The sequence below is a fragment of the Manacus candei genome, unplaced genomic scaffold (assembly GCF_025592945.1).
Source record: "Manacus candei isolate 608988 ecotype Guabito, Panama unplaced genomic scaffold, ASM2559294v1 h1tg000027l, whole genome shotgun sequence".
Taxonomy (NCBI): Eukaryota; Metazoa; Chordata; class Aves; order Passeriformes; family Pipridae; genus Manacus; species Manacus candei.
In genome coordinates, this window is record NW_026138075.1 from 5,276,128 (window position 1) to 5,295,641 (window position 19,514).

Below are 19,514 nucleotides of genomic sequence, written 5' to 3' on the forward strand. Positions count from 1 at the left end.
TCTAGAAGACATTTTTTTTAAAAAATGCAGGTAATTTATAGAAAGAGATGCAAAAAGAAAAATTAGGATATTCTAGTTTAATCAGTGCTGGGTAGAGACAACTGCCTACCATGTTTTTAGATGTGTATGAAAGTAAAAGAAGTACTAAATCTATGTTTTCTACTTCCTGGTTGCCTTAGAGCATTTAATCCTAAATGTATGTACAAATGCATTCACATTCCCCATCAAAATAGATGAAGCAGGAACTGCCACCACTTAAACACCACTTTAACATTCCCATTACTCAAAACAATCTAATCAAGTAAGATTTTCCCCAAAATCTTGATCCATATTTTAAGCCAGTGTAGAGTTATCAAGTTTTTCATGTCTGTAACTGAAACTGAAAAAACCAAATCTCCATTCTTTAACAAATACCAGAAATTACATGCTTGTCTTAACCGTGGAACAAAGAGAATGGCACCAGAAAACACATTAACTGAAAGCAATAAAACAGCATCTATTTAGCACAAAGCTCATAAATTCACTTGGCTACAGAGCTGTTTCGTTCAAATTGGATTTTTATAACCAAACAGGCTTACTTGATCTCAGAACAGTTGTCTGCATGTAGAGAACAGTAGCAAGTCTAGTTGATGAACCGAAAAGCAGAGCTGAAGTGTAGCATTATGAGGCCAGGTTACAAATATATTTGACTCAACGCTAATGCAATGTCTTCCCAAAACAGATTATTCCAACATCTACATAACACAGCTAATTTTTAACATCAGGAAAAAGCCAGAAGGAACTCACCTGAGAGTAAACAGTGAACATGTTTGGGCAACATAATACTAAAGCCATCATGTTTCCCCATTTCCTGAGTGTTTAGTTTCACAATTCTCTGTCATTTTCACTCCATAGTTTATACTGTAAATGCAGACTGACCTTCAGGCTTGTGACCAATCCTTGACAGCTCCTCAACAGTCACTGCACAGATAATCTAATTTCTTTGCAAAATTCCTATGGAACTTAAACACAGCAGACTCCATATCTGGAAATCTTTAAGTATATCAGTCTATCAAAGTGAATCAGGGATAAAGAAGAGAAAACGTCTTTGCAAAAATCACAAGCATGACAAAAAAACTAAGGATAGTGTTGATCCTAATGACTGCAAGGAAAAAATGAAAAATTCCAATTTGTCATAGTGGGTTTCTGGTCTTTATTCAAATATTTATCATTAACAGGTGAAATACAAATACTTAATAGTGAATGAATAGGTAAATAAAGAAAAAATAACCTACTACACTAAAATATGCAAGTATCTAACACCAATAAAGAAATCTGTCTTAATATAAAACTTGGAGAAAAGGAATGTCAAAAACTTTTTAAGAAATTACTACTCAAAACTGAAATTTTGTGACAAATGATTTCTTTTGTCTGAAGAGTTGTGAACTTGATTTTCTTATTTCTCTAGCTTTTAAGAAGCATGCAAGTACACTCAGGGAGAAATGCTGCATTTTGAAGTCTTAAGGTATAACAAATGTCAGTATCCCCTGCATGATTCTGGACAACAGAGATTCTACAGAGCCTTCACTGATGATGCAGTCATGCACACATGGAGCTCCTGCGTGGTACCTCCTTGTCTGTCTATTTCTTCCGGATCCTTTAAAATACAGAATCTATGAATATTTACCTTTTGAAGAATGTTACACATTAATGCCATCTCCTTCTTCTAAATCCAGCTTTAAAATTCTTTGCAGAACTATAGATGTACTCAGACCAATGTGCGCAACAAAAACCAGAAACCACTCATAGTTAATAACATTTGTGCAACAAAGACCTGAAAGAAAGTAATGTATTTGATGACCACAGAGATTTATGCTCATCTTATCTGATCTCCAACTCAAACCTACTTATGGCTTTTCACCAATTGGTTTCTAAATGAATTCAAAATTGAACTGGATTACAAATGCTTGACCTTGACTGAGACTTGAAATAAGAACCCTTTTATTATCTTGAAGCTATTTCTAACCTCAGTATATAAAGAAAAACAAACCCCACAAATGACATTTAGTCCAAATTAATGCATTAGCAACTTCCATGAATGGAAAAGCCTTGTTTCAGAGGTCCAGGATATGATTTTGTTTTGGAAACAGGCAGTACCTTTCCATGTGAAGTAGGACATCTCTCTCCAGAGAGAGGCTAGGACCTCATGCATGTCAGTTTCTCCTACTGATGCCCAGGAAAGTCCTTACCTAACCTACTGGTGGCTGTGAATCCCATTTAAGTTGTCCAGCTCTCTTCAAGGGTGTTGATGTCTGACGCAGAGCAGTGTGCTGAAATCCCCTTATTCATGCTGTGAATGAGGCAGCAATTTCCACCCCCCACCCCCGTATTTCTTACAGCAAAACCCTCTGGTATAAAGCAACAGATTTTTCCTTTGACATAGCACTGATTTCATAGGGTAAAAACAGAGTAACTACAAATATCTACTCTAAAACTCCCTCATAGGGAAGTTAATTATTCACAGATGGTTTATGCTAAAACTCAAACTAGACATAAATGTTGTTTTGACTAAATAAGACAAATGAAACTGTATCTTCTGCACCTCAGCAGAACTAACAACCCCCAACAACTAAACAGTATCTCTTTTTGCAGTGAACCGGAGACTAGCTCTATTGATCAAAGTGTCTGATATACCCTCAGGGAAAAAAAAAAAAAAGGTTAGCAACAGTCCAGGTAGTGACAAAACACATCAACAGTCAGCATCTGTGAAGGCACTCTTAAGGCTCTTGTTTAACTACATTTGTAATACCTGATATGCCATCAAAATGAAATATATATATTTCTACTTTTATATACATTTTGGTAATTACAAAGTTTTGGGAACCAGTTTCATTACAAAATTTAAGTAATTTCTTTTTAGCCCAAAGGCTTGTTTTGAATATATTCAGCACTCTACCACAAGCCTATGTCATCATTCTGGTCTGCATAAACCTTGATTTATTATAAAATAAGACAGCAGTATTAAACAACTCTCTCCCTGGTATACTGTTCAGAAATAGTCCTAAGACATGCACACTTCATTCACAAAGCATACTGCCTTCCAAATTTAACTCTGCTGTATTCCTAATTGTTTATGTTGGCAGTAACCAATACCACTCACATTATGACTAAGTACGACTGGAGATGCTGGGTCAGGAGAAGTGCTCCATCTCCTCCCTCTGGGAGGACTCAAATAGCAGGAACATGCTGCTGGATTCTTGGTCTCTTTACAGTCTTTGAATATTAGAATTAGTTGACAGCACTTGAGGCAGAAAGCCAGAGGACTATGAATAAGAATGTGGAACATATCTGAAATTATCTGTAGTGATTAATAAACAGCCTTCGCATCTCCTTCAGACAAGTGCTCATTCATGTTCACTATCCTTGTCCCCCAGAAGAAACAGCAGACCACTCAAGGTTGCAACCTTGAAAGGCTCCTCTCCAAAAGATATCAATGCCTGATTAAGGTGCCCTGTGAACTGCTATCCCTGATCAAAGGAAAATACTAAGGAACTAATTTGACTAACCCTGTGTTTAAAACTGACAAGTACAATTAGTGGGACTGAGAAACACACACATTAATGCATCTGAGACAGTCTAGTTGACATGGGGAAGCATTTGGTAAGGGAAGCTGTCCCAGCATTCCCAGGATTCCTGACAGTTTTTTGAAGATGAGGCAGAAATGCTCAGTGAAAACTCATACCTCATTTCGTTTAGGTAGAACACGTTGATATTCATTGCTTTAGACATCTGGCAGCAGCCTATTCCAATCTTTGTAGCATTCAGACACCAGAAGAAAGCCTCAGAGCCTTTGTCAGTCTTCAGACTGGTCACCATACATTTCAAGAGCTTTGGGAAAGGCCCCAAACTCTGGTAGCAGCAGATGCTGGAGGTATATGCCACCTTTGACTGAGGTGGTAGGGTGAACACTATCTGAGACTGAGCAAGGAGGAAGGCATCCAGTTGCAGTGCTAGGAATCAGTAGGCTCAGAAATAGAAAAGCCACTGCTCTTTAAAGTAAAGTAAAGTAAAGTAAAGTAAAAAAGAAAGGTAAGGCCTAGGAATTCTTCTTTCAAGTTGTGTTATTTTGAGCTTTTGTCCTGGGCCTCTCACTAGAAGCCCAGATGTTCAACCAGACTTTATGTTGTAAGACAACCTCCCAAAAGTCAATGACTTTCCTACATAGGAAAAAGATCTCATACTTTTGTTTATATGATACATTATGGTTGTTGACTGTCAACACCAAAGCATGATAGCTGTTCATTCAGTGGGCAAATGCTAGACATTCCTCCACACTGCATGGAGCTGCTGTGCAGAGGTACACAAAAATGCTGTGCCTTAACCACCCAAGTGTACTACTAAGCTGAAGAGAATAGCTTCCATGTCATCTGAATCTGGATAGGTTGTTCCCCCCAAAAAGCCCTTGTCTAGCCTTGCAGCATTCAGAAAGAACTTAAAATTCTCAGAATGACTGCAATCACAGCTATCTTCAGGGATTGTTGATGCCTTGCATCATTTTATGTGGAATATGGCAGCTGATGGCATCACACACTCCACTATAGTTAGACAGGATATCATAAATCTAAGAATTGATGTTCATGATTATACCACTGCAATGAAATGGAAAATGTACATTCTGTGTCCAAATGCATAACAGAGGAAGAAGAAAAACACACCACTTCTGGCAGGCACCCAAAGACGTGGTGGTGAGATAGCTGGAGGTCAAGACAGGAAGAGTATCAGCAACAGCGCTGCTTCCTTTTCTGAATACATGGATGAGTACAAGTCGTTGTAATGTTAAGTAACAGAGGCAGAGTTTGCGGTTCTAGAGAAGGTGAAATTATGGTTTAGCTTCTTTCAGAGACAGGGAAGAAAATGAAGAGGAACACCTCAGTGGCAAAGCTCTATCCTCGCAGTTGTGATTCCAGCATCTCTTGTAGGGAAAATTCAAAGCAAGATGATCTTCTGGAAGAATAATGGAATCAGCTTACTTCTTTGAGGAAAGGAAATTATTTTAAGCATTTAAGTCTAGTGAATATAAACTATTTCAATAGTTTATATTCAAATACTTGAATATAAAATTATTTCAATTTGTTGTGCTAACATTTGTTGTGTTTAGTAGCTTGGCAGTACAAACTTTAACACAAGCATATGCAGATTTCTGTCAAAAGAGCAGAGTAAAGCTATCTTCTTCACAGTCAATAGTACCAGGCAAGTGAGTTCAAGATGGATAAAGAAGACACCAAGTTAAGCAGTAAAACCATGTGAAATTTGTGCTTTCCAAGAATTTCGTTTAGGTAGAACACGTTGATATTCATTGCTTTAGACATCTGGCAGCAGCCTATTCCAATCTTTGTAGCATTCAGACACCAGAAGAAAGCCTCAGAGCCTTTGTCAGTCTTCAGACTGGTCACCATACATTTCAAGAGCTTTGGGAAAGGCCCCAAACTCTGGTAGCAGCAGATGCTGGAGGTATATGCCACCATTGACTGAGGTGGTAGGGTGAACACTATTTGAGAAATCACTGAACTGCAGCAGATGAAGAACAAAGCATGGTTACATGCTTTCATGTCCCTGTATAAGAGGAAGCATCTTGAGGTTGTATGAGTACAAATAAACTAAAATTTAAAGAAATGAGCTTTAAAGTACTAAAGGAATAAACTTCAAACTATTAAAAGAAATAATTTATGTTTTAAACTATTTTTGAAGCAGAGTGAGGCTGACACACATGATCATACATACAAGGAAATCACCAGAAAGGTGATTTCTGAATTCTCTGAATGCCAGAGAGTACTCTGCCACCTGAGTTAATCTTACCTGCTCTGAAAGGAGCTGAAGAAATCAGCTATCAGTAAGCATCTATCTGACACTGGAGAAAAAAAAAATGCCAGGGGGCAGATTCCTCTGCAGTTTCCTTACTCTACCTTTGAACCTCAGAACATATTAAGCTCTTAATTAAGAAAAAGATATGTTCTTTACAGTACTAGAAACCTCCCAGTTCATGCACTGCTGCAAACTTGAAGGTCTGGCTGGGTGACAGAAAAATTAAGGATACCAGTGAAGCATATGCCTTCATAGCAACTTTTGCTGTTATGAACTTACACTTTTCTAAAAACATAGCTAGGAGTTTTCCTCACTCTAAACATTAATCACTTGTGAACATAAAGAGGAGATCTACCAGACCAGACCAAAGGTAAGTTTGTCCCAGGTCTCTGCCTTCAACAGCAGCCAAAAGCAGGAAGAGCACAAGACATCTAAAAAGGTACCACAACCAGTCACCATCCTGACCACCTGCAGTTCAGGATCCATCAAGAGGCAGAGATGGCAAGGCTGGTAGGTAGTTACATGCAAAACAAAGGAATTTCAGAAAGCAATTGAGTTAATAAATAAAGAAAAACATAACAGGAAGGATTAGGAACATATTTAAAAGTTCATAAATCTGTAGCTTGGGAAACACATCTCATAACTCATTAGGTTAAAGCTCTTAGCTCGTATAATTCGTAAACAACAGAGGACACCACCATATTGATCACTAAGAATTATGACAGCATTTACTTAAAGGATTTACATGGAAACTACTTACATACTGAAACATCTGTGCAACTTTTTCGTGTTTTAAAGTTATAAATGCATTATTTATTATTTGCTGGATCCAGTCCCAGTACCAACCTATCTACACTTCTTAAATATTACAATATTGGACAAAATTTATTCTAAGTCTTTAAGGACTAGCACTTAATAATTGTTTTAATTTACAGCAATTAAGGGTCCTAAAAATAGGAGTTATCTGTTTATACTGTAAAAGTAAACCTGAAATTAGAACAAAAGTCATATTAATTTATAAAACATTTGAAATATCTACTTTTGCTCATTTATGTCAATGAAAAAAAAATCCCTAAACAATGTACTCTTCAGCTTGAAGAAGTCAGAAAAAATCCTGAACAGTGAAATCATACGTCTACAGCTACCAAGCCTTCACCACTCTGCTTCAGCAGATAATTAAATACAACTGTAACAGGGAAGCAACTCGCAGCAGCTTTGCTTCTCTGTATGGTCTTGTTTTGTTCAAGTATCTCTGTCACAACTAATATTACTTCAAGTGGTTTCCCATACTGTGGATTTTAGAGAACGAGAGAAGAATTGCAGCAAATAACACAGGACTTAGTCTAACCAGTTCAAGAACTAATACAAGTTTAACTTTCTCGTGTATTTTGAAAACAAGACTGCAGATCAGGATTAAAGTTTTCCTCCCTTAGTCCAAGTATTTTGAACAATCTCAGTCCTTCCTTCACATGCTATTTGCCATTTGCTACACAAAAACAACTAAACAACTGCTAAGGAAGCGTAGTTTTAGAACTCTCTATGTTTGCTAGTATAAACATAAAAATATTTTGACATGCATATGTATGTCAGCTACACATTGTTTACTAAGATGTTTAGACAGCAAAGGGCTTTTTTAAAACACAATATCCACATGTGGATTGCAGATGGTACATAGGCCCTTCTCATATAATCCAGCAATTCAACCCTGACACTGCTGATACTGAGAGGCAGATATTTCTAAGAGCTAACTACAAAATTAAATCATTAAACATAGCCAAAAAAAAGGTTATGATTAATGAAAAAAAACCCAGTGTCTGGCATCTTCTATTTTCCTTTTATCCATTGTACTTAAGCATTCCTGGGTCAAATGCCCCTGCATTTCAAGGTAAATCTCTCACTTTACTGTGACAAGTGGCATTAACAAATGCCAAACACTACTGTGGCACAACATACACGTTTCGGATCATAAGCCTTACTCAAAGGGAGTTTTTTTCAGGTGTACAAGTTAATACTTGAGAAACAAAGCCAACCTGTATCAAGCACTGAATGTTCCAATGGAAAAAAAAAAAAAACAACAAAAAACTGGCTTAAAGAGGATCAAACACTCTTCCTAAAAATATTTCAGAATCCAAAAATTGTACAAAATTTCCCCAAAAATTCTCATACACAGATGATGATTATACTGATTTAAGGTTGAATACATTATATCTGTAATTTAGGAAAACTTCAAAATATCAAACAACAAAGGGGAATGGAAAAAGGAAAAAAGAGACCTGACCAACTACTACTGCCTCTTGGTTTACAGTAGTGTTCCTGGTTATGCCATGCTTTTTAAAGAGAGGTTAAAGAAACTGAAACATTATTCAGAAATGGTTATCTCAAAAGTAGGTCATGTGAAAACAAGCTGTTATCTTTCCCAATTCAGACTTATTATATGGAAAGCTACTAGTGAACAATTAGTGACTATTAATGCCTAGTTAGACAGTGGTCTTGCTAAAGGAAAAATGGTAACAGGAAGTACTGGGAGGGTATCAGACTAAAATAAGCCTTCTTCTACAGTTTAGGTAAACTTAAATCTTGCAACATATTTAACCTCAACTTCAGTAATATAACTTGGCTCAAAAGGAGGTGAGCGTTTGCACCATGGCTCCCACAAAGCTGAAAGACTTCCTCAACACAGAAAGACAAAACACAAGTCCCTCTGAGGAGGGCTGGTTTCAGTGAAGTGGGATACAGACCAGTATATCTAAGTGCAAAGTCACACTGAGAGACTTCCATGAACACAAATTTTTAAGCATTGCCTTCAACTGAAGAGGTTGCACAATTCCCAACCTTAGTTACACTCACTCTGTCTTCTCCTTTCACCCAGTCTGAGAGCTCCCTGCGGTAGCAAAAGCATGTTTAGCTGTACAACACACCACGACTGAAGAACTGATTCACAGAAAAAGATTGCCGAGGGAAAAATAAAAAAAGGCTAATTGATCTCATAATTGAGTTCCTCAGTCTGATGAACATGAATGTTTTTGCTGACACAAGGAAGGAAATAATACAAGCATTGGAGCAGGACTGCATGACATTTTTGGCAGACAAAGATGTGTGTGAAATTAGTGCTTACTGACTTGAATCCTTCAGCAAAGAGAGGATATCATCAACTGGAAGCAAAAGGAAAAGGTACTGTGCCACAAGATCATGCCAAACCAACCAATCTGTTACAGCTCCAAAAAAGATAAGACAACAATGGTGAGACACACAAGACACTTATCTGCATACAAAGGATGATACGGACATTTGGTATGTGACTAAACAATAAAGCACAGTTTCAGCTCTTCTGTAGAGACTCACCAAAGTTACAAACTGTGTGGGTTTAAGGATGCCTTGTTTCTTATCCTGTACCCAGTCATGCAAGTATCACAATCCTCTAACCAATCAGAGACTACACAGGTAAAAACACTGCTCCAGTCATCTCTTTTCTGTTCTGAGGTTGAAAATTTATTAGCTCACAGTATTTCCTTCAGTTATGCAGCCCTTGACTGCAGCTACCAGTCCAGAGTTGTATCTGTCATGCATAACCCTTTGCAGCTTGATTGCGCAGAGACTCCTGCATTTGAAGTAACACTCGTACAACATACTTTTTGAAAAATTCTACTGCTGCGTAGCCTAATTCTCAGTTCAAATTTCCATTACATTCAGTCAGGCATTAAGCATTCTCAGTAAGCAAGGGACATTATCTGCCCTCAATAGCTTTTCCTAGGTGTACTGCATTTGTTACTATCTACTGATACTGAGCCCAACTTTCATTCTGACCATCTCAAGACCTAAATTCAGGCCTGCCACGACAATGTCCTTAGCTTGGATATCATTGCATCATACCTGCCTGTCAGCATTGATGACTGATCCCATTTTTCATCAACCCCTACTTTCATTGCATGGCACGCAGTTCTCATGGTGGAGGTGGGCAAGAAGATGACACCAGAACCACTCCCCACAATATCCTGGGTGATGTGCCAGCACGATACTCACCCCACAGGTTTCCTTTGAGGCTCACATATCCACAATCTCAATACCTACTGATGCTTGAAATGCTGTATTTTTCAATATAAACAACCATCATCGAGCTTCTCTCCTGCTGACAGGGTATTTGTCTTATTAAATTAGGCCCTCCTCATCCTCAAGCCAACTTTAGATGAGCAGCTACCTCAGCAATGCATGCTGAGAACAAACACTACTTAACCTTCACTTGAAATAAAGATAACTTCACATGCTCACAAGTTTTCCACCATTTCCACCAGCTCAAATGGATGTATCCTGACTACATTTGCTAAGGAATTGGTCTGTACTCTTTCTCATTTGCAGAAAGTGAAGGAATCAAATATGCTGCATCTCCTTTTGCTTCAGTTACCACTTTACAGCCTTAACTATGCACCAGGACCTCACCAGGTTTACCCAGGACCTCACAGCCCCATATGCCCCTGGGCTCCAAAAGCGGCTGCGACACCATCACACACACTGCTCAGAGCAGCTGCCACAGCTAAGCATGAAGAAAAACATGTCTTGTCACATGTTTGCTAATATGTGCATAAGAATCTGATAGTAATGCAGCCATATGAGCCTGCATGTTGATGATTAGTGCTAGAATCCTAGAATCATTCACCTTGTAAAAAGATCATTGAGTCCAACTGTCTTCTAAGCTGTAACAGAAATGCTGCCACAATGCAACAACAGTTAATGCCAAGGTGTATGTATGCCTGTGGCAGCACAAAAACGCTTAGAGGGGTTGATCTCTGTCACTCCAATAAAACCAGGAGAGAAAAATCATGAGCAATGATTCCAGCAGAGACAGAACTTCCCCAAAGATGTTATTTATGACAGCTGTGTATGTATGTATGCAAACAAAAGCATGTTCTTACCTACATTGCTCAGGAGAGCAGGATTCAAACCACAGGAATCACAAAGTCAAGGGGAGGCAATGTACAGCATGCAGTAGCAGGCAGAAGAGTTTTGACATATTTACTCTTTCAACAAGCACACTAATTACAGAAGACCTCAGTCTATAAAAATATCCAGGGTCTGAACAGCAGGTCATAGAAAGAACTAATTCAGCTCCTGATATGAAAACAAGGGAGAACAGACCAGCCACAAAAGACAAGTAATCATCAGAAGCCTCCAACACTAGAGCGATCCTTCATCCACCTCTGTAAATAGTGAAAATGCCTGTGCAGAATTAAAATTATGTTTGATCACAATGTGAGATGCAGCTGCTTGCTACAGGGCCACCTGGAGCCTGTGATTCAGAAGGCAGGCTTCTTCCAGCTATCTCTTCCTAAAACACAGACATCATCATCAGCCTAATAAGACTGGTATAAGTTTATACAAGGCCAGGACTAAAGCAATAAACCTTTCTTATAAACCTTATAAAAAAGAATTAGTCTTAATTATTAATGGCAAAAATTCTGCCAAGTGTCACTAATTTCAAACTAGCAGCATAAACATTAGGAAAAAACATTTAGTTTGCATCCCAAGGTAATAAGTGATAAAACATCAGAAAATACTTTCTATGAGTCAAAGTGAATAGCATTCAATATTAATTGAAAAACAGCAGTTAAATTTATGTCCGAAACATAGTACTATTTTTTTAAAATTGCACAACCAGCAGAACTACAAAAATTGACCATAATTAGTTTGATTCTGATGAGTTTGATATTATGAATATCACTTTTTAAGTTAAATTTCTTTAAACCCATATACCTACTGAAAAAAAAGAATCAACATTTAGTAAAGTTGTAAACCCTTCTCTACTTCTGCCATGCTAAAGATTATTTTAACAGACATTTAGGCTTTTTCCTAAAAGCAGCTTGAGAAGTGAGGGTTTTTTTAAAGTCTCTATTTGAAAAACAATGGAAGAGAAGAATCTGAGTGAAAGTAGCTGATGACTGCAACATGAGAGCTCATTTCAGTCTATGACTGGAAAAGCTCATGCTGGTTTTAATATGCATCATCTGAAACAGTCTCTTAACAGTTCCAGATTCTTGGCTTCAAACTCTCCAATAAGGAAACCACTATCAGTCACCAAGGGATTGGTCTCCCTGCACAGTCTCTACAACAAATATATTCATTATTTTCCAAGAGGGCAAACAGCTGCACTTCCTGGAATGTGCTGTAACTAGTCATCTTTACCTCCAGGTAATGTTAGCAAAGCTCAATGCATTTGAAATAAAAAGACTTTATCCAAAGGACTCTCTGTAAAATTTCCTTATTATATGGCTATTGACAAGGTACACTTCCTTAGGGTTATCTGGTGCTAGATCATAGAATCATAGAATCAACAGGGTTGGAAAAGACCTCCGAGATCATCAAGTACAACCACCACTGTGGTTACAAGGAGGTGCTTTAATTGCTCCTCTGAGTTACTGTTAAAATTTCATTCTAGGCTACACAAGTAACTTGTCAGTAGGGTTACAAATTTCCATAATTTTACCTCTGAAAAACAGGTTCTCAATCTTCATGTGCTACCCAAGCAAATGTGTAAGGGCTGAAAGCATTCGCTTCCCATGGCTGACAAACAAAACAGGGGTTCTCACAAAACAGGAGAGGTGCATTTCCTTTACAGGTAAACAGAACTGTAAGAAAAGAACACCCCACACCAAAAAGCCTGGTTACCCTGAAGCATGTAGTACCCTGCACTAAACTATTTTTCTTCTAAATGATCTCAATAGATGACACATTTCTACTTAAAGCATCTAGAAGTCTGATATAAATTTAAATTTTTTTCACAAGTTCCTAAAAACTTACATTATACCAGAAGGATCTGGAAGTTTCATAGCTGAACATTAAATGAATTAAGACTTATGCAACCTCCATTTTCTTTTTAATTAGCTAAGAACATCTCTTTTGGGAAATGAGACTCTATTTCAGTCGCATGTCATTCTAAATGGGAAAATCACAAATATAATAAAATATTCTTTGGAATTTCTTACACCAGTGGGATGTTGTCAAAGCCACTAAGGCTATCACCTGGTACAGCCACATGACTGTTTTCACTGTTCTCACCTTATTTGTTTTTCCTAGAGGATTAAGGCCATGCACTGGTTTTCATAATATTAGGCAAACTTTTCCTGAAAAGAATATAGGCTGGTAGGATTTAAAGCAGAATAACTTTTGACTTTCATTACAGGGCCTTTCTGGAACCACCTATTGCCCATCTGTAATGTTTTAACTGCACAGACTAATTACCAAGGTGGGAACTGCAAATATGGTCAAGTGTATGCAAGAGAATCTAAAAAAAAAAAAAATAGGGAAATTTGGACATAAAGCTGAGAGGGTGTGCTTGCAGCCCAGAAAGGCAACTGCATCCTGGGCTGCACCAAAAGCAGCACGGCCAGCAGGTCAAGGAAGGTGATTCTCCCCCTCTGCTCCACTCCTAATGAGATCCCACCTGGTGTAATGCATCCAGCCCTGAGGTCCCCAAAACAAGGAGGACATGGACCTGCTGGAGTGAGTCTAGAGGAGGCCACAAAGATGATCCAGAGACTGGAGTGCCTCTCCTATGAAGACAGGCTAACAGCTGGGGTTGAAAAGGATCTGGGGCAAACTTTTTCCAGCCTTTCAATACTGAGAGAGGACTTAAAAGACAGATGGTGAAAGACTTTTCACTAGAGCCTGTAGCAACCAGATACGGTAAAATGGCTTTAAACTGAAAGAGAGTAGCTTTATATTAGATATCATGGCTGGGCTTCGCGAACAAAGATTTGGGGAGGGCCCTACCCACGTTTGTTACAAGCGCACTGGTGGTGAAAAAGGCCAGTACGAGACAGGTACGACCAGTTGGAAAAGGCACAGCAGAAAGACTCCTTAGGTGGTAAATTCTGCAAAGTGCAATTCTTTCTGCGCTGTCTTTTCTCCTCAAGAGTGATCCTGTGTGCGTTCTCAAAGGAAGCAGCAGCGTTATAGATGGTGTGTCTCCAGACCTCCCAGTTGGAGGCCAGAGTAGACCAGTTATGTTGATCAATATGGCCAAGGCTGAGATGTTGTTTCAGGGAGTCCTTTCAAGTCCTCTTCAAGGCTCCTCTCTTGCGGCAGCTGGTGGCAAGTTCACCATAAAGCAAGATCTTAGGGAGGTGGTGGTCCTTCATCCTGGAGACGTGCCCTGCCCATCGCAACTGTGTTCTCAGCAACATGGCCTCAATACTTGCGACTGCTGCTTGTTCTAGAACAGATGTATTGGTCACATAATCTGACCAGTGGATGTTTAGGATTGTACAGAGACAGAGTTGATGGAAGCGTTCTAAGAGTCACAGGTGGTGGTGGTAGATGCCCCATGATTCAGATCCATATAAGAGAGTAGACAGCACAATGGCTCTGTAAACACTGATCTTTGTACTTTTCTTCAAGTGTTTACTTCGCCAAACTCTTTTAAGAAGCTTTCTGAAGGCACTATATGCCTTTGCTAACCTGTTGTCTATGTCTATCTCTATATCTATATATTATATATAAGGAAGAAATATTTTACCATAAGGGTGAAGACCTGGAACAGGTTGCCCAGGGAAGCACAGGCTGTCCCAACCCTTTGAACACCCAAGTGTTCAAAGCCAGGCTGGATGAGGCTTTGAGCAACACCATCCAGTGAAAGATGTCCCTGCCAACGACAGGGGCCAGGGTTAGACCTAGGCTATCTTAGAAGGTCCCTCCTAACATAGGCCATACTGTGATTCTGAAAAAATGGGAGCACACAGTTAAGGAAATAAATAGAATGCTACCATGCTGGAATTATCTCTATACTAGGCATTTTCCAAGTAAAAACAGAGATAAAGTCTGCTTAAAAACATATGTCAAGAGCCATGAATGAAAATGCAGGTCTGAACATCCTGAGTTCTTTCTTGAGTCCTATACATTGAAAGAGCAAGGAAAAAATTAGGTTTTGAGAAGAAATCTAACTTGTGGTCCTAAGTACTGAAAAGCTTTAATTATAGTAGTTTCTGTATGTTATTAAGGCAGAAGAGAACACTGTTCAGACATACTACACTTACTTCATGCATATGTAACTACATGCAGCTGTTACAGAGAAATTTAGAGCAACCTGTCTGGATTTGGCACTCTGTAAAAAAATCCAAAAAAACTCCAAAAAAACCCAAAAAACCCAAAACAAACAAAAAACAACAAAAAAAACCCCCCACAAAAAAACCCAAAAACAAAACAAAAAAACACAAACAAAAAAACCTCCAAAAAACAAAACAAAAACCCAACAAACAAACAAACAACAAAACCAACAACAAAAAAAACCAAACCAACCTACAAACAAACAAACAAAAGACAAAAACAAAAAAAATAAGAGATCTGAATCATGGGCAGAAAAATAACTTTTAAAGCACATTCCATTTAATGAATCAAATCAATAAATAAACATTACAATCAGATGTCTGAGAAACATTTCTGTGCAAATTATCTCCTAAACTGTGTATAAAAATTGATGTGTTAGGTAAGAAAACTATCTTAAATTATACTAATGGTCAAATGCTACCAGTTACTGAAAGCTCTTAATCTAAATTATTGCAAAACACAATAGAAACCAAGCACTTCTATTTGACAGTGTGGAAGGAAGTTTTATCCAAATAGAAAAATCTTAACTGTTCCACTCACATAAAGCAAAACAAGCTTAGAACTTTACAGTGAAAGGTTTCCTCCAACAGACTCTTTTCACCTCAGTTTAGACTTGTTCAAAACAGACAACACTTCAACATCTCGAAGATATTTACCCTGGGTCACACAAACAGCTTTACAGTCACCAGTACTAATTCACTTACACACCTCTACTGTCAATAAAAGGTTTTGTGTACTCAAAGAGGAACCTGGTTTACTTCCTTTAGAGCACTGAAAAAAAGACAGTACTAAGGAGGTAGGCAAGTTACTGCCTGAAGTCTTTCCACAGTTTTTGAATTTCATCTTCTTATTTCACTAGCCTATGTCAGAAGAACTTCATTAGTTTATCTTCCCATTTTCTCTCAGCTGTTAAGCTGCACTGCAAAAATATCATTGCTCTAACACTTTTCCTAAACCACATGGATTTGTGAACCACCCAGGATTCCCATTTTAAGTAACAGAACTACTCCATCAATGTCTGTTTATAGATAAAAACTAAATTATGCATAAATGCTACAACTTGAAATAATTTTAAGGGAGAAAAAACAGAGGGTCTCATTTTAAAGCACTTCACTGACTTACGTTCCCTCAAAGAAATCTTGCATTGAAATTTTCAAAATCTAGATACAAAATAGGAGTTAGTTTTGCTATAAGCTGCCACGCATTGAGTATTACAGAATAACTGCTGCACAATAAATGTGTTTGTACAGACAGCTATTTCCTACTTCAAACATTACTGTATCCAGCCAAAGTCTTCAGATACAGGAGCATAACTCTGGGACACAATCACCTAGTGCTGTGCTCTGCTGTAGGCTTTGAGGGTCCCAAAAGTTGGTACTATCAGGAGCTGTGGGAGCCCGTCGCACACATACCCTCATCACCCACCATGTGATAACCTTTCATATGGGTACCTTAAACATTACATCTCCTAAAACTGTCATCAGACAAAACTGATACTCCAGCTCTCAAGCAGACTATACACAGACACAACTTTTGTATGTCAGGTTCTAAGAGCTAGTTATTCTACCACCATGCTATTTGGACAGACATAGCAATGGATGTACCAGCCAGACAAACACCATCAGTTTTTTTCTTTGTGAGTTATTTGTTTCTCAGACAGATTCATTTAGGCAATCTGATCTTTAGCTGCTCGTGAAGGACTGTGATGTTAAACTAAGGTGACCACTACTGCTGAGTTGAACAAGTTTTCAAAGATGCTCTGAGGTCACTCAGAAAAAACAGCAGATAATGTCGCAATGTGCTTTTTAACTGTAAAGTTAGGTAGGATCCAACAGTTATCTGTATGTTTTATTTTGCAGAAAGTTACTGTTCTCCTAGTACTTTCCTTCAATAAAAGGGGTTGAGAGTGGGATCGGGGCTCTCCAAAACACAAGATTTCCCCAGCTCTGACTATAAAGGACTTCTGCCAACAGAAGCCAAAGCTTTCTGCAAGCAGCACTTGCTTCAGAGCTTGAAAATCATAATTACAACATGGTCTTGTTTAAGGTATAAACAAGCTTAAGGCATGTTATTTTCAGGGTTACATTGCATCACCACTAAGCAACTGAACAAATTGCCTCCAAATTAGTCAGGCACAATAGCGTTGCCCTTGAGGGAACTTCAGTTGAATTTGCCTGAGCAGAAGAAATTAAGCAATGGTCACCAGTCTTCATGCTATCTGTGTTACATAATTGACAAACTGTTTATTTCCCTCAGTTGTCCAGCACAATGTAAGATTTGTACTTTGTCACCCAGCTGAACGCAGGAGACACAAACACCCCTGCCTGATACCACAGCATTACTGAAGGTGGGTGGTTTCTCCAGGCATTATCAATAACCACAACCTCATGACACATGTGAGGGCTTTCCAAGGCACTTTGTGTGATGTGCCTGCCCCCCTGCAGGCCACAGCCAACAGCTGTGGCACATCAGATGCTTCTACTCCACACATCCCTGTTGTCTGAGGCACCACACCAGCTACTGACCTTCAGAGAGAGAAGTGTCCCAGCTGTGAGCTTCATTTAATGGTACAAAGGGGTCAGACAGCTTTTCTTGATGCGAGTGCAGGCTCTAAAGCCAACAAGCCTCTAGTGCCTTTTTACTGTAGTGCTTTCGGCCCATATGCACCCCAAAGAGAATAATATCCATAACACCTTTAGTTCACTGATTCCACCACTTTTGCATAACAAGCCCTTGGTTCACAGAGCACAGAAAAAAATCTGCATGATCAGATAGTTTCAGACTGTCTTGCTGGGTATCTAAACCATGAAGAAGCTTCAAAAAAGAACTCTCTTCTGCCTGGTATTGTTACATGTTTTATTAGCTTTAGTGTACTTCATTATGGTGCTATCCAGTTCTTCATATTAAGAAAAAATAAAGCCTTAAACATACATGGATTTTTTTCTTTTCAGTCTTTTGGTTTTCATCTCAAGAAGTTCATTTAAGCTTCTCAAGGTTCTCCTTATCCTTATTCCAATATTTGAGCAAGTTCTGAATTTACTCCTCCTAGCTAATTATTTAATTATGGCTTATAATTGTTAATAATTATTTAATTATTAACCTATCTGTTATTTGCCATTTTTCTCCATCAATGTATGACACAGAACACCAACTTTCAGATTTGTGCTGTAGCTACTAATTTATTAAACCATATATTTTTAAGACAAATAAAGATGAAATATGTCTCGACTGCATTTTCAGCTGTGGACTCCTGTACTTGTTTTCTCACATGCAGTTGTAAAGCTGATAGTTGAATGCTGCATGATGCATTTAAGCTTGGCTAGTAGCGAGGCCTGCTTTCCTACAGTGTTAAAATTCAATTTCAAAGTCCACTGTAACAATACACTCTCCTTCCCCAAACTCAGTCATGTACAAAAAAACCTCTCGTGCTTCAGCAGAAAACAGGGCTGTTTTTGTGACATGGTTTCCTGTGTACAGAACAGCAGCACATAGTCTGGTTTTAGGCCCTTGCAGGTTTTATAAGTCTCAAATGCTGATTCCCCACCAGGTGGACCCACTCTGAAAATATTGTCAATTCTATGATCACTGAAATAAAATACCTGACTTGATATGTAGAACTGGGTACTTCTTGTAAAGCAGGATCTTTACACAAATGTGAGGTTTACACTGACCTCATGTTCAGTATTCCTCCTTATCTATTCCCCAGTTATCCTCCTGGTATTAACAACAAAATTCACATTTCAAGTGACTTTAAACTATCCACCTGCATATTCAAAACCACGTGTACAGCAAATACTGCTGGCAAACCTGCACAAAAGCGTTCGGTCGCAATCAGCATACTTTCTGCATCACTGAACAGTGTGGTGTTTTGCAGACCAATACAACACAAACTCATAGCTTGGATTACACAGTTTTTTCTACAATTCAAACGTTAATCACATTTCCACTATTATTCAATGCTACAAGTAACTTCCAATGAATATTATAAGCACAGAGCAAAACCAGATTTTAATACTACTTCTTCTTTAACATAAGAGTAATCTAATACACTGAACAAACTAATACTACAACAAACATTTTAATGGAGAACCAATTAAGTGGGTACGCCTGGAAGTAATCAGTTGAATTCACATAACACAGCAGATAAGACCTTGATATATAATTCATGGCAATGCAAAAGTATACAAACTATTGCTAGAATGAGCTCTTTAAATAAGAAACAATTCCACTTCTCAATATGTTGTCAAGTGCTGGAGGAAAAAAAAATCTGGTAGCTAAAAAAAAATCCAGATTCCCACTGCACTGCTTATAACAGATCTGTATTATTTCATTATGTCATCAGAGAGGAGGTTAAAGCATTCTGTCATTTATACACAATAACTTTAAATACTACTCAATGATACAAGAAAATAAAACTACAGTCAAACAGACAAAGACCATTAGCTTCTGCTCAGTGTGTTTAAATTATTCTGAAACTGCTGGAAATCACAGGAAGATAGAAGCATTGAATGTTATGGTATTGGAAGGGACATTACAGATCACCTCGCCCCAGCCCCCACCAGGGACACATCCCACCAGAC

The 19,514-nt window shown here is 38.3% G+C and overlaps 1 protein-coding gene across 4 annotated transcripts in view; it reads right to left on the reverse strand.

The window, feature by feature from the left end:
- Window positions 1-19,514, reverse strand: part of TNFAIP8 (TNF alpha induced protein 8) — a 60,236-nt gene that overhangs the window by 32,017 nt on the left and 8,705 nt on the right. Inside the window, exon 1 of one of the 4 annotated variants that reach the window (XM_051789487.1) lies at window positions 579-1,222. The exons of the other annotated variants lie outside the window; for them this stretch is intronic. The gene's annotated coding sequence lies outside the window, so the exon portion shown is untranslated. Of the gene's footprint in view, window positions 1-578; window positions 1,223-19,514 lie in introns of those variants that run through there. 4 annotated transcript variants of the gene reach the window in all.